Source organism: Nothobranchius furzeri, chromosome 10 (genome assembly GCF_043380555.1).
Source record: "Nothobranchius furzeri strain GRZ-AD chromosome 10, NfurGRZ-RIMD1, whole genome shotgun sequence".
Taxonomy (NCBI): domain Eukaryota; kingdom Metazoa; phylum Chordata; class Actinopteri; order Cyprinodontiformes; family Nothobranchiidae; genus Nothobranchius; species Nothobranchius furzeri.
The window spans coordinates 58,776,983-58,795,268 of NC_091750.1; the positions used below are offsets into that span (position 1 = coordinate 58,776,983).

Below are 18,286 nucleotides of genomic sequence, written 5' to 3' on the forward strand. Positions count from 1 at the left end.
TCGGCGTAATCTTCTAACTTCTTGTCCTTTGTTTGGCGACTTGAGCGCCACTTCCGCATTCCCGCCAGGACGCGTTGCAGCTCGGTTTCTCTGTCCAAGTTTTTTAAGGTCGGTTTATCCTCATTCCTCAGTGGTTTCTCCTCCTGTTCCCTCCATAAGTGTTTTCTTCTAAACACCGTGGATCTAACCCTGCTAATTTACGTCCACTAACTCCAGCTGTTTCTGTAGTTTCTGATTCCTCCACCTCACTCAGCATGGCTCTATTAAATACCTGCTCAGGTAACAATAAGTCCTTCCTGCTCAATGACCTAATTCTGTCTAAAAACCTGGATTTTATGTTTCTGACTGAAGTTTGGCAGCAAACATCTGATTATACTGTTCTGATTGAACTTTGCCCAAGTGGTTATCCTTTTCTTATCCAGCCCCGGGGTTCTGGTCGTGGTGGAGGCCTAGCTGTTGTTTTCAGAGACCATCTTCCATGTAGCTCTACAACCTCTGGTCACTTTGCTTCCTTTGAAATGCAGCTGATTAAAGTCGGGCGTAAGGACCCGTTCTACTGTGCTGTGGTTTATCGTCCACCTGGTCCAAACAGTTCTTTCCTTCAGGAGTTTATCCTCCACGGTGAAGCTGTCCAAACCGGTGATTGTTGGTGACTTTAACATCCACGTTGATGATCCCTCAGACCACTTTGCCATGAATTCCTTCAGCCTCATGGACACCTTCAGCTTTACCCAGCATGTTTCTGGCCCCACACACACCAGGGGGCACACTCTGGACCTTGTTTTTAACCCTGAGTCTAAATGCTGACAGTGTTTGTCCTGAGGACATTTACATTTCAGATCACCATTGCAATTTCTTTAACTTATCCGTTTCTGCGTCCCCACCTCCTGCTCACCATATGGTTAGTTCTCGTTTTCTTAATGAGAGCACAGCTAGCAATTTTTCTGCTGCTTTTGATCCACCCAGTTCTTCTGATAACGACCCAGATTCATTAACTTCTCAGTTTAAGGAGCACTGCCTCACCATTCTGGACAACATCTGTCCTGTCAGAACCAGATCAGTTCCTGCAGTGAACCCCACTCCCTGGTTTAATGATAGCCTTCGCAGCCTGAAGCGCCAATGCAGAAAAATTGAGCGCTTGTGGAAGAAAACCCATCTCCATGTTCATCTGCTGCACCTAAAGGATCTTCTGACATCCTTTAACTGCATTCAGAGACGCTAGGGTTTCCTATTTTTCCAACCTTGTGTCCCAGAGCAAAGGGAACCCCAAGGTGCTGTTTAACACCATCAGCAGCATCGTCTCTCCTGCCTCTCCTACAGCCTCCATCCACTCTGTTACAGACTGTGAGAAATGGTAAATGGTAACTGGCCTGTATTTGATATAACGCCTTCTAGAGACCTGGAACCCCCCAAGGTGCTTTACAACACAATCAGTCATTCACCCATTCACACACACATTCACACCCTGATGAGGATGAGCTACAATGTAGCCACAGCTGCCCTGGAGCGCACTGACAGAGGCAAGGCTGCCGAGCACAGGCGCCACCAGTCCCTCTGACCACCACCAGCAGCAGGTAAAGTGGGTTAAGTGTCTTGCCAAAGGACACAACGACAGCGACAGACAGAGCGGGGCTCGAACCTGCAACCTTCCGATTACGTGGCGAGCACTTTCTGTCTTTCTTTGTGGGCAAAGTCAATAAGGTTAGATCTAGCATCTCTCCTTCAGCCTTATCTCTGCCTCTCCTGACTCCAACCTGGCCCATCATCCTAGATAGCTTTGCTCCTGTTTCTTTGCCCGAGTTTACCAAACTAGTTAACTCTATGAACCTCTGCATGCCCCTTCGACATCTTACCCTCATCTTTGTTTAAAAGTGCTTTTCAGTCCATGAGTCCCAGTGTGCTCTCTATAATTAATGCTTCTCTGGTTTCTGGTCAGGTCCCTGCTTACTTTAAGAATGCTGTAATCCACCCACTTCTTAAAAAAACCGAGTCTCGACCCCTCTCTCCATAGCAGCTTCAGACCCATCTCTAAACTTCCGCTCATCTCCAAGATCTTGGAAAAGGTTGTGGCTAAACAGCTCAAAAGCAGTTCTTTTTGGTTTCATTCCGATGGTGTCTGGGGAAAAATAAATAAATCCAAGTTACATTTAAAGGTTAGCTTTAAGAGTCTGTTTTCTGTCCATTCATATCCAGGCCTTTCCACGGAACACGTACATGTTTGCGTATAGTTCTGAACAACTCATTAAAGGATGACATCAAGATAGACTCATTATTTACTTCACACATACATTTCACTGTAATATTGTTGTTGGTGATTTAAAAAGTAAATTGAGATATTTTTAGAGTTGACTACTTGCTTCTAATTCACAGTTAACATTGTTAGCTCAACGTTAGCCTCTGCCTCACGTGATATTAAAGTAAAATAAAATAATGTTGCGGCTACCTTGGGGTACAAGAAATAACTTCTGGGTCACTCCTGTTTACTGGCTTTGGTTCTTCAAACAACTCCTGATCTTTTTGCCGGCTGGTGTCGAATTACAAATGCCATCGCTGCAGTGTTAGCTTGCCATAGACACAACAACCATACTGTTTGTTAACAGTAACTATGTTCCAGTTTTGTTTTTGTATATATATAAAAAAAATTTGAATGGAGAAAAGCTGTAAGATCTTGCAATTCTCTGTAATTTAGTGAGCTTACTGCGTGGAACACTTTCATTGCCGTTCCGTGTCTGGAACGCTCCCGGTGGGAAGGAAGCTCATGAGTAAAATCCATCTGTTACATTACTTGCCACTTACGCATCTAGTCGAAATCCGGGGTACTTTATTGCACATGGGTCTTTTTTGGTTTTCCACTTTTGGAATTTGTGTTTCTTTAATGCTTCTGTCACTTACTATGTTCAAATTGCAGGAAAATACAACAGAGCACTCCCCTAAATAGTGCTGGGGCGACGGTGGCACAGGAGTTAAGTGCTCGCCCCGTAATCGGAAGGTTGCTGGTTTGAGTCCCGCTCAGTCTGTCGCTGTCGTTGTGTCCTTGGGCCAGACACTTAACCCACGTTGCCTGCTGGTGGTGGTCGGAGGGACCGGTGGCGCCAGTGCTCGGCAGCCTCGCCTCTGTCAGTGCGCCCCAGGGCAGCTGTAAGGTTATGAAGTTCATTGTTTTCAACTCCACACAGCTGCCCCCTGTGCACAATAACACCCGTGTAGAAAAACCAAGGTCGGGTGTTCCTCAGACTGTTTACATTCCAGGAGAAGAGTCCGAAGGAGAAGAAGAAGCTTTACTTAATCAAAGTACTTTATTTGTGATTAAAATTATTAAGCAAAACAGATGTTGATCAACAATAATCAAGTGAATGATCTGTGAAATAAATATGTCATGAGTTATGTTTAATGAAAACAGGACAACTGCACAGACATACTGACCCTCATCTCCATAGAAACGCATGACACATTGTTCCAACCAATCAGAGCTTTCGGCTGCCGCAGGAGAATCTGGTGTTGACTTCAAGTGTCCAATCCAATTTACTACAACTTATCAACAATTCAGAGATATAAAACAAGGCAACGCCATTTTAAGAACAGTTCCATTTTGACTTCAGTTCTAGTCACCGTCATCCTAAAGAAAAGCACAGCCTGGCCAGATGTATTTCGTCTTTAAACTAAGAACTGTGAAGTTGGAGATTTTCGTCGTTTAACAACCAGACGACGTCCTTTCAAAATAAGAGCACCTGCTGACGCTGCCGAACGGTACCGGGGTCAACCCTCCAGACGGGCTTTGAAACGTTGCGACCGCTGCACCGACAGCTCCAGCGTACATCCGAGGTTCTTGGACCTGGCATTTCCTGATCTACCTGGGAGGCCCCCACTGGGTACGTACACGGCAAAATAGCGGCTCATGTCATCACTTTATAAGCCTCGTGATATCTAGTCATAACAAAGACTACCAGATTCAATGACGTCATCCTAAAGAGTCTGAACCAACCACACACACACACACGCACCAACACAACATCCACATCCATTTTCATCCATCACAGAGTTAGTCCTGGTAGATTGTTTAGAATTTATAATTACGAAATTAAAGATTCTTAAACGATCCCATCTCTCTCTCTTTTCTTGTCTCAAAGTCAATACAGAGTGTTTAATTAAACTCCCTGATGATAAAAACAGCCTATTCTTCTGTTTATAAAAAGTGACCTACTTACAGTGTATTAAAATACAACTCTAGATAGATACATCACTTCAATTCCGTTACAAATATGGCGAGCCAGCCAGGAGTACTCCGTACCGGAAGGTTTAGCGGATTAAAGGACGCCGTTCCGCTGCGTCGGAACGGCTAGAAAGCTGCGCGGGACGCGTTCCCGAGCCTTCTCACCGAGAGCGGCTAGTTAGCTCGTCGGCTAATGCTAGCGAACGCCCTGTAGCGACCAGGGTCTCAAAATTGCCTCGATCAACCAACGGGCATCTCGCTCCGTGATTGAAAGAGTTTCAACAGCGTACGCAATCTGGATGCAGTATCGCTCGGCGGTAGTTCCCGACTGACAGCGTTTACCGAGCAAGTTAAGCTACGGTAGGTGCTAACGAGAATTCCGACAAAGAACAGCGCGGATCCTGCGCTTATCGAACGGAAACAAATTTCCGACGGAGTCTTCTGTCTCCGATTACACAAATGGATGCACACAGTGTCACAAACACCGCGACAAACAATAAACAGACTGTTCCAATGCAATAAAACAGGAGAAATGTTTACCCTTAGATGTAGGCCTCAAAATGGCCGTCAGCACACGTCAGCACTTAAGGTGTTTTGATGAAACAGCGCCTCCTGTTGGAGGGTGATGAATGTGCACCCCCCTTTCTGAGAGCTGAATGAGGAAGCGCTCGCCTTTTTCTTTCTCTAACACACACACTGAACAAAAATAAATCCCAAAATGTCTCAAAATCGGCACAAAGTGTAATAAACTGTGCAGATATCAAGCTAGGCTCGCCATATTTGTAACGGAATTGAAGTGATGTATCTATCTAGAGTTGTATTTTAATACACTGTAAGTAGGTCACTTTTTATAAACAGAAGAATAGGCTGTTTTTATCATCAGGGAGTTTAATTAAACACTCTGTATTGACTTTGAGACAAGAAAAGAGAGAGAGATAGGATCGTTTAAGAATCTTTAATTTCGTAATTATAAATTATAAACAATCTACCAGGACTAACTCTGTGATGGATGAAAATGGATGTGGATGTTGTGTTGGTGCGTGTGTGTGTGTGTGGTTGGTTCAGACTCTTTAGGATGACGTCATTGAATCTGGTAGTCTTTGTTATGACTAGATATCACGAGGCTTATAAAGTGATGACATGAGCCGCTATTTTGCCGTGTACGTACCCAGTGGGGGCCTCCCAGGTAGATCAGGAAATGCCAGGTCCAAGAACCTCGGATGTACGCTGGAGCTGTCGGCGCAGCGGTCGCAACGTTTCAAAGCCCGTCTGGAGGGTTGACCCCGGTACCGTTCGGCAGCGTCAGCAGGTGCTCTTATTTTGAAAGGACGTCGTCTGGTTGTTAAACGACGAAAATCTCCAACTTCACAGTTCTTAGTTTAAAGACGAAACACATCTGGCCAGGCTGTGCTTTTCTTTAGGATGACGGTGACTAGAACTGAAGTCAAAATGGAACTGTTCTTAAAATGGCGTTGCCTTGTTTTATATCTCTGAATTGTTGATAAGTTGTAGTAAAGTGGATTGGACACTTGAAGTCAACACCAGATTCTCCTGCGGCAGCCGAAAGCTCTGATTGGTTGGAACAATGTGTCATGCGTTTCTATGGAGATGAGGGTCAGTATGTCTGTGCAGTTGTCCTGTTTTCATTAAACATAACTCATGACATATTTATTTCACAGATCATTCACTTGATTATTGTTGATCAACATCTGTTTTGCTTAATAATTTTAATCACAAATAAAGTACTTTGATTAAGTAAAGCTTCTTCTTCTCCTTCGGACTCTTCTCCTGGAATGTAAACAGTCTGAGGAACACCCGACCTTGGTTTTTCTACACGGGTGTTATTGTGCACAGGGGGCAGCTGTGTGGAGTTGAAAACAATGAACTTCATAACCTTACACAGCTGTGGCTACATTATAGCTCATCACCATCAGTGTGTGAATGTGTGTGTGAATGGGTGAATGACTGATTGTGTTTTAAAGCACCTTAGGGGGTTCCAGGACTCTAGAAGGCGCTATATCAAATACAGGCCATTTACCATTTACCATGGGTGTTTTAGCTCTTTGTGGTGGCGTCATTTGTTTCCTGCTGCCAGAAACAAAAGGAAAAACTTTACCAGAAACTATTTCTCAAATGCAACAGATTTGCAGGTGGGATTTTAAAAAGATGGATTTTACTCTGTGTCAAATCAGCACTTTAACACAGTTTGGTTAAAACTACTCAGTTTTAAACCGATAGCACAATTAGAGATGCAAACTGGAAATGTTTGTTGCTGAACTGCGTTTGTAAGCATCCTTTTTTGGTTCTAATAGGAAAAGAAGAGCAAATGAATGCATTATTGGAGGGGAATTGTCCAAATGCCAGACCTTGGAAACCAAAATATAGTTGTGGCTTCTGTTTATGTTTTGTTCTTATGTATTTTGCCTGTTCTTATTGTAATTCTTGTTCAAGCATTTGGCTTGTACAGCACTTTGGTTAGCTGCCATGCTATTTTGATATGGTGCTTTATAAATAGATATGGTGTGGTATGATATGGTATGGTTTCTTAGCTGTACGTTTCTGTTTTTTTCTTAGAGATATCATCATAATATGAGAAAGTGGGCTGAAATTCTTATACCATGATGAGCAATTTGAGTACAATAAAATAATTTTATTTTGGAACTAAATGCACTGTAAAACAATGTATTTATGTGTTAACTGCATTTTTTTTCTGCACTTGCAGTTTAATTCAGTGCTATAAATGCTGTTCATGCAAAAGTGATGACTTGAAATTCAAAAAAATACCACTTTTTGACAGAAATAAATTGCATTGCAGTTTTGTAAAAGCAGCTTAATACAATCGAACAAATTATATTATGTGACATGCTTACATAGTCATGTGTTTGCTACATTTTCTATCGTTTGAAGACAAAATACTGGTATTTTCTTTGAGATTACATGTCCTTGTTGTGCAATGATTACAGGTCAGTATCAGTTGACTCACAAGAAGAAAATCAGTTCACCTCTGAAACTGAACATTTACAAAGATTGTCTGAAAATTATGAAAACAATAGAAGGATTTTAGCGCTTTATTTTCATTCAACAAAACTTTGGCAACAGATGATCAGCTGATGGGTGTGTTTTTTGGTGCATCTATCTCATTTTGATCTTCAGCGTTCTAGTGTATTTGTCCAAGTTCTGCCCTGATGATTCTTTGAGCAGTATTCACCAAGTCCATTTCTTCTGTGCATGTGCAGCATGCAGCCAGAACATTTTTCAAAAAGCTAATTTTCTGCAGAAATTTCCCAAATTGTTTACAAAATGTTTGTCTCTAGAAGAAGTTTGGTAAAAAAAATAGGAATGAAGGGAAAAGGAGCTTAAGTAGTGAAAGTGTTTGTTTACCATGCTCAATAATGTGGTTAGAAGCTCTGACCGCTCTGTTTTACGGAAGTCATTATTAGAAATTATGTTTTTACTTTGAATTATTTTTGTGAAAATTAGTATTTTTTTTCTTTTACACTGTTTTAAATAAATAAATATTTTTTTTAAATAAATGAATTAATGTGAAATTAGGTGAATATTTGTGAAATGTTTTTAATAGTTCTTCCCCTGTGGTTAACACGTGTGGGCTCATCTGTACACTCTGTTGCCATGGAAAGTCCACCACTTTACCTTCATTTCAGCTCCAAGGCGAAGCTTCAAACCTTGAAATGTCATGAAGGATCGTGCATGGAGACTAAAATCTTGAATCGTTTTTGCTTAGAAATATTTAAACTCTTTTTACTGTTTTTTTTTATTCTATTTTATTTTTTATTTTTTATCTTATTTACTTTATTGAAAGCTACGGTGGCTGACTTAAAGGACCCTATGGGTATGATGATCAGGAGACTAAAGTAAAAGTGAAACTAAACTCTGTAGCGGGTTGCTTCTTTGTTCCATTTAATCCATTTTTAAACTAAATGGATGGATTATCATCCACCAGCATCACTTCTGGATTAAACAACGTGATCAAATGATTTCAGGTGAGTTTTCTTCACAACATAAATCCCATTTTTTTCTCGGAGCGACTTTTTTTTTTACTGTTATTTTCTCATCATTATAGCTGCGTACGCTGTGGATGGAAGCTTCTAAACATCAGTTCTCCATGTTTTATGATACTTATTGTTTATTTTATGAGAGAATATATTAGAACGCACATTTGTTCTGTTTGCATAGGTTTGTTTTTCTAAACTTGAGCCAATTAGTCTCTTTTGGAGGTCAGCGTCATAAACCATCACCTGGCAGGAACTAGGTCTGTTTCTTTGGTTTAAAGGCAAGTCTGCAAAATTAGACACAAAATAACTGAATCAAGTGTAACATTTGATCTTTGGCACGTTTGCTGGTTTTTCCATACAGGTTTCCGGTGAAAGCAAGCGCTGTTTAAAAAATGACCGCTAGATGTCGCTAAATCTTTAGATGAACACAATTTTGTATATTCCATCTTTTAGTTCTTTTTAAAACACAGAAAGGTTTTATTTACCTGCAACGTTTCGTTTGCGGCTGCAAACTTCGTGAGAACATTTTTTAAAAGCAAATTTTCGTCACGAAGTTTGCAGCTGCAAACGAAACGTTGCAGGTAAATAAAACCTGGGTTTTAAAAAAACTAAAAGATGGAATTAGAATTTCAACACAGCAAGAACACACCAAAGACAATTTTGTGTAGAAAATTATTATTATTATTATTATTATTAGTAGTAGTAGTAGTATTAATATTAATATTATTATTATTATTATTATTATTATTATTATTATTATTATTATTATTATTATTATTGTTGTTGTTGTTGTTGTTAGTGGTAGCAGTATTACCAGTAGTATCATCATCATTATTTATTTGTTTTGTTTTGTTTTTCTCACCAGTGTTTCTAAGAAAACTGTAACGTTGCCATAATGTTAGTTGTGTTGTGTTTATTTATTTATTTGTTTATTTATTTATTTACTTAATTAATTAATCTTTCCTTTAAATTATTTAAATATTTTCTGGGATTATCCGTGGCAGTGCCGTGTGTTGCAGGGATAGTTCAGATTATTTGAAGTCTATTGCTGGAAAATGGTGATAAAGACATTATTTTATCTGTTGTTGAATATTTTATAGAACTTTTGTCACAGAAAGGTCATTGACTTAATGAATAGCTGTTATACTTAAAAGAAAAACTCCAAATGCAAAAATGTTCATGCAACATATGTTTTTTTATTGAAATGACAGTTTCTGTCAGAAAATTTTAAATCTGACTACACGGGTTGCAGTTCTGCTGAAAATGGAGACTAGATTTTTATTAAACAACCACTTTCCCTAATGCCACAGGCTGTTTGCTCATCGATCTAGTCTAGAATTGGTTTGTTTCTCCAAACTGAGGGTGCTCAACCAACAAACTACAAGTTAGATAATAATTCTTCAAAGCATTTTAATTAACTAAACAAGATAGAAATGATTTTGCATATTTAAATATTTTATGTAAAATCCTCTTAACAATTAGCAAAGTAATGCCACTAAATCAAGAAAAACCAATCAGACTGATCATTAATGTTTGAAGCATTTGTTGAGGTTTCACAGGTTTTGTGTAGCTTTCTTTAGAATAAATCAACAAAATGTGTGTAATTGGATTGATGAAAGACTAAATACAAACACTTTATTTAAAATTAGGCACATTTATTGCAGGAGGAACTATTTGATTTGCACGACTCCAGTTTGTGCAAAACTCAGTGGCTAGGTTCCTGACAGGTACTAGATGTCGAGATCACATTACACCAGTGCTGGATGCTCTGCACTGGCTCCCGGTGCAATTCCGAGCTAAATTTAAAATGTTAACTTTTGTTAATAAAGCCCTCCAGGGCAGTGCTCCCTCTTACATTACTGCACTTTTGCACAGGTATGCTCCATCTCGGTCTCTTCGCTCAGCCGAGCAGGAACTTCTGGTGGTCCCCCGGTCGAAATATCGATCGAGGGGTTATCGTGCATTTTCTGTTTTGGCTCCAACTCTGTGGAATGAATTGCCATTGAGCATTAGGCAGGCACCGTCCCTTCCAGTCTTTAAGTCTCGTCTGAAGACTCATTTTTATCTGATTGCTTTTCAGCGCTAGGGTTCTTTGAATTGACCTGACATTATGGTTTTAATTCTTCTTCTTTTTGATCAGGATGCTTGATCTTATTTTGTCCATTTGCTTTTAATTGATTAGTCTTATTCCGTTATCTCTTTGTATTTGTAATATTGTTTGCTTGATATTTTATGATTTTATGTTTCTATCTTGCTTTTATGCCCAGGTACTGGGAATGTTTTTATGATGATGCTGTTCAGCACCTTGGGCTTCTGATACAGTTGTGGAAGGTGCACTACAAATAAAATTGAATTGAATTGAATTTCTGTTTTTTTTTTAAATTATACAATGGGATGTTTCTCACACTTTTGACTTAAATTTAAAAAGACACTACAATTAAAAACAAAAGTAGGAAAAACAAGTCATAAACTTTATCTTATAAAGAAGATAAGATTCCAGGAATTCCCAATGAAAACTTTTACAACCACCAGTTTCCACTTTTACCGGCAGCAACAGTAAAGTTTTATTACAACAGATGCACGTATTGTTTTAATTATTATACATAATTCATACAAAGCTGAACTGTTCCTCTCAGCTTCTAAATGTTGATATTAATATTAATTTTAATAATTAAGAGTTGCTGTAATTGTTGCTCTGGAATTGAGTTTAACCTCATTGTGGTCATATAAATAATCAAGTTGCTTTTTTTTATATTTTTGTAGAAATGTCTTCAGTTTTTTGCCTAAATTATCCAAGTTAAGTGCTTGTTCATTTATTTGTTTGTTTATATTATTTGAAATTGGCTTTCACATCCAACTTTATGACACTGTTCATAAAACAACCGCTAGATGGAGATAAACTCCACAGAATAACCAAAACGAGCTTGCTCTTGTTGAAAAGCTCAGCACATGCTTTTGATTGACCTACATCTAAAGTTCTTGCCATCTCTTTGGATTTAAAAAGCGAGTTTGGACATAAAAATTAGATTCAAAAAGGCATTTATCCTGCAGAAAGAACACATCAGTGAAGGTCAGAACAGGAAATGATTGCAGATTTCATTGGCGACAAATGACTTAAACATAACCAGTCTGACTCGGTCAATGTTGCACAAACATCAGAACCGCCAGATGTGACTAACTTCTTCATACCACAAAGGCAAGTCCTTCTACACTGAAAGACATTCATCAGGGAATTAACATCACAGCGCCATGCCCAGAGGCTATGCGAGCAGGGAGACCGGGGATGGTTGTAAAAGTTTTGACATTTCTATCTGTAGCTTGGAACTCCTTTAAGTTTGAAAATTCAAAATGTGACACAAACTAGCTACATGTGTCAGTTATTAAATGGTGTAGCTGTTGTTTCTGCAGAAAAAACAGAAATCATGTGGCTTTGTCTGAAACACAAGGAGTAAAATGTTACAACTCACCCCATAGTCTGGGTCAGTTGTAACATAACCTGGGGTGAGAAGTAACAATATAAAAAAGGATTCTCACAATAGCTTGACAGTCAAAGCATATTTTATTCTTCACTTAAAGAGCAAGTCACCCCCAAATCAACTTTTTTTTCTAATAAACTGTATAAATGTGTGTCTAATCGTGCTGCAGGCACGTGTAGTCAATAGTTTTGCCCTTTAATGCATTTTAGTTAAAATTTTAATTTTCTGCCTTAAACTGTCAGTGTTGTGTCGTTGCCAGGTAAAAATTCTGCACTGCATTTGAATTTAAATCTGCCATCACTATTGGCTAAGAAGTACCCTAGAACGTTAGCTGGTACCATATGATGTCACAATGTCGTTGTGAGCCTGTGTGTGTGTATTTGTTAGCGGCTCCACCCTCTCGGTATGCTAGGGCAACAGCATTTGTTGCATTTTTCAAACATGAAGTGGGAGTGGAGTAAGAATCTGGTAGGGATAACTTGCTCTTTAAGTGCCTAACATTGGCAGAATTGTGTTGCCAATAGCAGTGGCTGCACATACAATGGAGACCAGTGACCTGCTTAGTGCCATGTTTTACAATCACTCTGCCAGGGGTTCGCACAGTAGTCAAGCCGGTTTCATCAACGTTCCAAATGTCATTTGGGGTTAAACTGTGCCTCCTTAACACATCATCAAGTTTTTAAAAGATGTTTCCACATTGTGCTTGTTAAAGCTGGTGGGCCGTGCAAGATTTGTGGCCTCAGCACTCCTTAAAGACAAAGCTGGATTCCTTTTCATATAGGCTGAAAACCAATCTGCTCCAGCTTTGGAAGATTCATTCCATGATATTGGGTGTTTGCACTCATATTTCACAGCAAGTTTATATGCAAGTTCTCTGACCTGTAAATTAAAATCACAACAACAACAAAAAAACTCAGTATTCCTACCTAGATCAATCTTATATTGCTGCCAATATAAAATGCTACCTTTATCCTCACATATCCTTAATGGACAATGTTCATAATAAGCATCAGCAGCCCTCAACAAATAATCTGTCAGCATTTTCTTCTGTTCATCACTGAGGGCCTTTTATCTACTGTAGTATCCTACTCATGGAAGCTGTCTTGATCCTTGCTCTTCTAATTTGTTCCTGGCTCGACAAACTCTGTAAAGTGTGACGTGGCAAATACCAAACATTTTTGCCACTGATCTGATACACTTTCCCTGAATTTTAGCATCATTGGATTCTTTCTCCAGAATGCAGAGAGGCACCCATCGGTCAGTCTGCCTTTTCCAATTTCTGGGCATGCTGTAATTCAAATAAAACGTAAAAATAAAAGAAATTCTTAAGTTTGGGTCAATTGTAACAACCAAGAAAATGCTACAACTTACCCCGACTCATGTTGTTACAACTAACCCAGAACCCTGTAGGGATCAACTAGCTTACATTACAGCTAACAGATAAAACATTAGCACTAACAACTAGCATAGAATATATCTCCATAAACACACAATAAACATGACTTAAGTTTAATGGATTTAACTACAAAGCAGGCAGTGCTATAACATAAACTAAAAAGTTTTAAAAAGTTACTTTTTGGCATCAAAATGTCATTTCTGCTCCAACACTTTGTTGCGTGTGCTGCAGGTCACTCTTTTTCCCCATGAGGCATAAAAACCGCACTGGGCATGTGCGGAGCGAATCAAATGGTTTGTAAATGGTTCCTGATTGGAGATATTGGAAGTTTTACAACTGACCCGCGTTACAACCATCCCCGATCTCCCTATTATTTGTCACTCAATAGGTGTAAGGTTTAAACCGAGGAATGTATTAGTCTAGTTTCCCCAGAATCTGCTATTTATTATCAGCCAACATCTGACAGAGTGACGTTTAAAAACCCTGAGAAGCCAGGCGGTCTCAGATTCTATCAGAGTTTTAGATAAGGAATAAAAACACAACAGAAGTCTGTGGAGTTTAGAAGAATTAGGATCAAGGTCATAAAACGTTGCATACATTAGGGTTGCAGCATTAAAAAAAACATAGAAAGCTATGGTATGACCATGAAAACAGGTCATTGTGTTCATTACATAACAGGAAACAGACTCCTGAAGTTAGGTGGCTTTTTGAACTTGAAGAAGTTTAAAGTGTGTCGTAACGAGTGTCTGCTGTCTTGTGTGGTATTACACATTAACTCAAATGAATGACTGGAGCAGGCAATGGTCTTGTATTAATAATACTATTGTATTAATTTGTCTTACTGGTAAGGTCACAACAGTAAGACAAGGTATCAGAGTAGGTAATAAAGGGGACAGGGCCTTTCAGACTATTGCACCCAGACTTTCGAACAGTCTACCTTCAAATCTCCGTCACTCTAACACTGTAGAGGTCTTTAAAAATCATCTAAAAACTCACCTTTTCATCCAGGTGTTCCCTTCCTAAATGTTTCTGAATGATGGCTTTGTTCGGGTTCACACCTTCACTTTGTTTATACTCATGATTTTATTTTCTACGTTTATCACTGCTATTGTTTTTCAGATGTTTTTATTGGTTAGAGGTATTTGCCCTGATCTTTATCATGTTGTACAGCGCTTTGTGATTTATATCTGTGAAAGGCGCTATATAAATAAACTTTTACCAATTTGGTAATTAGAGTGACAATCGATGCAAGAAAACATGAAAGTGATGATTATTATTATGATTATTTTTGTCATGTTCTGCTGCAGTTGCTCCTGTTCTATAAAAAGCAGCTTCCGTGAAAGCCTCTGCTTAATGGAAGTGTGATTATGAAAGTTGGAAAGGTTGGATTTCCTACATCCAGGGATGTTTCTTATAAATGCCATCTCTAAGAAACCCCTCTCATCAGCACCACCCTGTGGTAGGACTATAGAACTACAGAACATTTTCTTTAAAGTCACGTGATTTATGGGAAATCGAGCCTCCAGCTCAGACTCAAACACGGTGTGGATGTGAAGCTTTGCAGAGACTGAAGCGCTTATAGTCAGCAGTTTAAGTAGTTAATTTTTGCATCAGGTTTAGTTTGGTTTTATTTCTCCCACTGTGGGCGTGAGAATATGTCTGTTGCATGCAGAAGAGGTTGACCCTGCAGCTCATGCATATTCCTTAAAATAAGTATGTTTTGGGTAAAGCACCTCGTGACTTTAAGGGCATCCATCAGTGACTCAAAATAAGAATATTTTAGTTAGATGCAAAATATTTATTGAATTGTTTTTTGTTTCTACATCAATAGGGAGCAAATAGGATGGATGAAAACAATTGTTCTGCATTTGTGCGCCTGGCTTTAGCCTCGGGCTCAGATCAGCAGCCTCCTATACGAAGCATTCTTTGGTATGTCTTTTTGATCTGCCCGTATACCGTATTAAACCCTACCATTCTCTGTTTACTTCCTTGTGTTGTTGCTATGACCTCAAACCACACCACCTGTAGCCGCGCCCTTCAACACCAGCAGAGCAAACAGTGCAACCGAAGGTTGATTTCATATAAATGATGCATTCAGTCCAACGCACGCAAACAGGTTGTTTACATCAAAAACACTTTAGAGCTTAAACATGGCTGTCAAGTCAAAGTATTCAGAACTGAAGCTATCTCTCAGCCTTTTAGGGCTGCATGAAATTTTTTTACTCATGAAAGTGAAGCCAGATCCTGCAGCCTGGCTGTTACTCATGAAGACGTTTGAGCATTTACGTTGTAGGAAGAAAGTTTCAGAAGGGTGGGTGGTTAATGTTTCCGGTCTCACAAGCATGTGATCGTTGTTGAATCAGGAACGGCTACAGCCCACTCCTCTCGTGTTTATTGCAGGTTTTTTCTAGGATCTGCTCCTGTAACCTTTTGCACTTAGATATTAACACAGTGACAAGAGTACATTGGCTTTTACATGCAAACCTTGTTAAAGCTTGTCAGTTTTATAGGCTTGAACTTGAAGAACATGTTAACCCTTTCAACAGCAGCTTTCATTACAAGTCTCAGATGAAAATATTCATCAGTAACAGTAACAGACTTATTTGTTATTCCTTTTTCTGCTTTATGTGATCAGTCATATGGCTTTAAAAGGAAAATTTTGTCATTTGTGTTATTGTGTTGAAGTCATAATTCCCATCTAGACTTCTCTGAACAGCCTCAGAACCAGTGAGCTAACATCTAGTCTAGTTACAGCCAGGCCTAACATTTATCATTACTTTAAAGAGCAAGTTCACTGAGAAACTGTTGCTTTTTAAATCTGATGGGTCACTCTGGGTCTAAAGCCAGTAAACTGCATGTCACATTGAAAAATGGAATTCACGGATTCACCTATCTGTCCTCATGATGGAGAAGGCTGTTGTTGATTTAGCTTCCAAGAGAGAGCAGAGCTAGTAAAAGCTAACCGTTAGCATTAGCGACTCCATAACATGGCAGAACTCCAGCTTGTGTTATTTGTGGAGGTAAAACAGTCGTGGTAGAGTCACGTAACTGTTAGCCAATCAGAGGTGAGCTGTCTGAATATCAGAAAATGCTCCAAGTCCACATTGTTGGTTGTTTTTTAAAACACAGAAAAGGTTTCTTTTTACCTTGCTGACAGTTTCATTCGCAGCTGCAAATTTCCTCAGAGCTGGCACTGATGGTGGCGTCCTACTCTGTTTATCCGCGGTGAGAAACAAGTCGAAGACACACAATAGCAGCAAAACAAGAAGCAGAAAGTACAATAAAGAAATCAGCCGTAACAGATTAGTGCACAGGAGAAAACCATATAATGGACTGAGACAACACAAGGATCATAAATACCGAACAACAGAAATACAAAAGATGGATAAAGGAAGCTATAGGGAGACATGGATGCGGGACCATGAACAGAGATGATGGGGTCTACACATTGGATCGTGCATGGGACTGCATCATCGGAGAGGGGAGAACGGGCAGAGCGGGCGACAACGTCCTCTGCTGCCCGCGGATAAATGGAGTAGGAAGTGACGCCACCATCAGCGTCAGCTCTGAGGAAGTTTGCAGCCACGAACGAAACTGTCAGCAAGGTAAAAAGAAACCCTTTCTGTGTTTTAAAAAAGAACCAACAATGCAGTTAGAAAAACAACACAGCAAGAACATACCAAAGATTCTCCAAGTCCTCTCGTCTTCTGCTCCGCTTTGCTCTGGCTCACTTCTACTTCCTGAAACGGGAGTGCCGGAACTTTTTTTTCCAAAGACAATGACTCACAGTGCATTAATTAACACTAGAGACTAGGTCTGAACGATTTTAGGAAAAGATTGAATTGCAATTTTTCTAGCAGAAATTGCAATTTTGGTTCAATTCAAGATTTTCTGCAAACAAAGGTCCAACACTAGCCTGCCAAGCCACCCTGTGGATTAGGTGAAAAGATGGTCTAGATTCTAATCTAGTTCAACAAATCATTAATATTTACTATTTAAGTATACAATAAAAACAGTTAAAGCTACTAATATTTTCTCCCATTATTATCTTTTTTTTTATGTGTTTTTGAAGCAACTTGTGCTTGCAATTTTTATCTAGAGAGGAGCTTTATAAAAGCGTGTTCTACTCCAAAAATGCATGGAGGAAATCTGTCGGTATAAATAGCTTTTAAATGTATTAAATAACAGAAAATGCACAGTTTTCCCTGCATTACCAAGGCAGGCTGGCTGCACGTTTTTAAAAGCCGTCTGATAGTTTTTCCTCACTAAAATTTCGGTTCCATGAGAGAGACACACGCATTCTGACACCTTGTTTGAACTAACTTGTGCCATCAGAAACATTCAAACCATTTTTGAAAGAGAAGTTGAGCTTTCAAGTCAACTAAAGTGCGTGACTCCGCACTTGCGCTGATGAAGCATAAACCAAGCTTTAGAAATCAGCCTGAACCTGCTGATGTGGGAGGAGTCTCTCTCTCCCTTACTCAACTACGTTCTCTCTCTCTCTCTCTCTCTGTCCCGGGCTCACCTACGGTGCCATTATTATCGGCTCTAGCAGCGCTGTGTGTGGAAACATAAAACAGGCAAAATAACCCGAACATGCAGCTCTGTCAGCTGTGGAGTTGGGCTTGGCTGTGGATGGTACACCCCCCCCCCCCCCCCCCCCTTCCCGCGCTGGCTTTTGCCGCCGCCATAACACAGTGGGATAACCCCAAATGTAAAATAAGTTACACAACTGATGCTGGATCAGTCAAAACCGCTCAAACTGCAGCTTTGACGGTCACGTGATCATGCTGTTTGAAATCGCAATTTCGGTCCAAAAACGATAGATTGTTTACCCCTACTAGAGAACACTGCACTTTTATTAGAAAAATAAGTGAACTTGGTCTTTAAAACCGCTCCAGTCTCCTAAAGATGATAATAAATTATAAGAACATTCTTTTACATCTCCATTGGGTTAGCATTATAGCTATTTACATGAAAAATAAGATTATTGTTAATATTATGTTAAAATGATATTTTCATATATTGCTGTGAACATATGGAGACTTGATTTATTTTAAAGTGGTTTTAGATTTTAAAACCAAGTTTACGTGTTTGTTGTTGAAAACTGCACTGGGGTGTCAAATGTACCTAAAGGTCTGCATTGTCTGCGGCCTGCTTTCTATGTAAATTAGTAATGTTGTAATAGCCA

General features: G+C 39.4%; 1 long non-coding RNA gene across 1 annotated transcript in view; it reads left to right on the forward strand.

The window, feature by feature from the left end:
• Positions 1 to 7,989: 7,989 nt before the first annotated feature.
• Positions 7,990 to 18,286, forward strand: part of LOC129152446 (uncharacterized) — a 46,197-nt gene continuing 35,900 nt past the window's right edge. Inside the window, exon 1 of the long non-coding RNA XR_011521723.1 lies at positions 7,990 to 8,211. This is a non-coding gene — a long non-coding RNA (uncharacterized lncRNA). The remainder of the gene's footprint in view (positions 8,212 to 18,286) is intronic.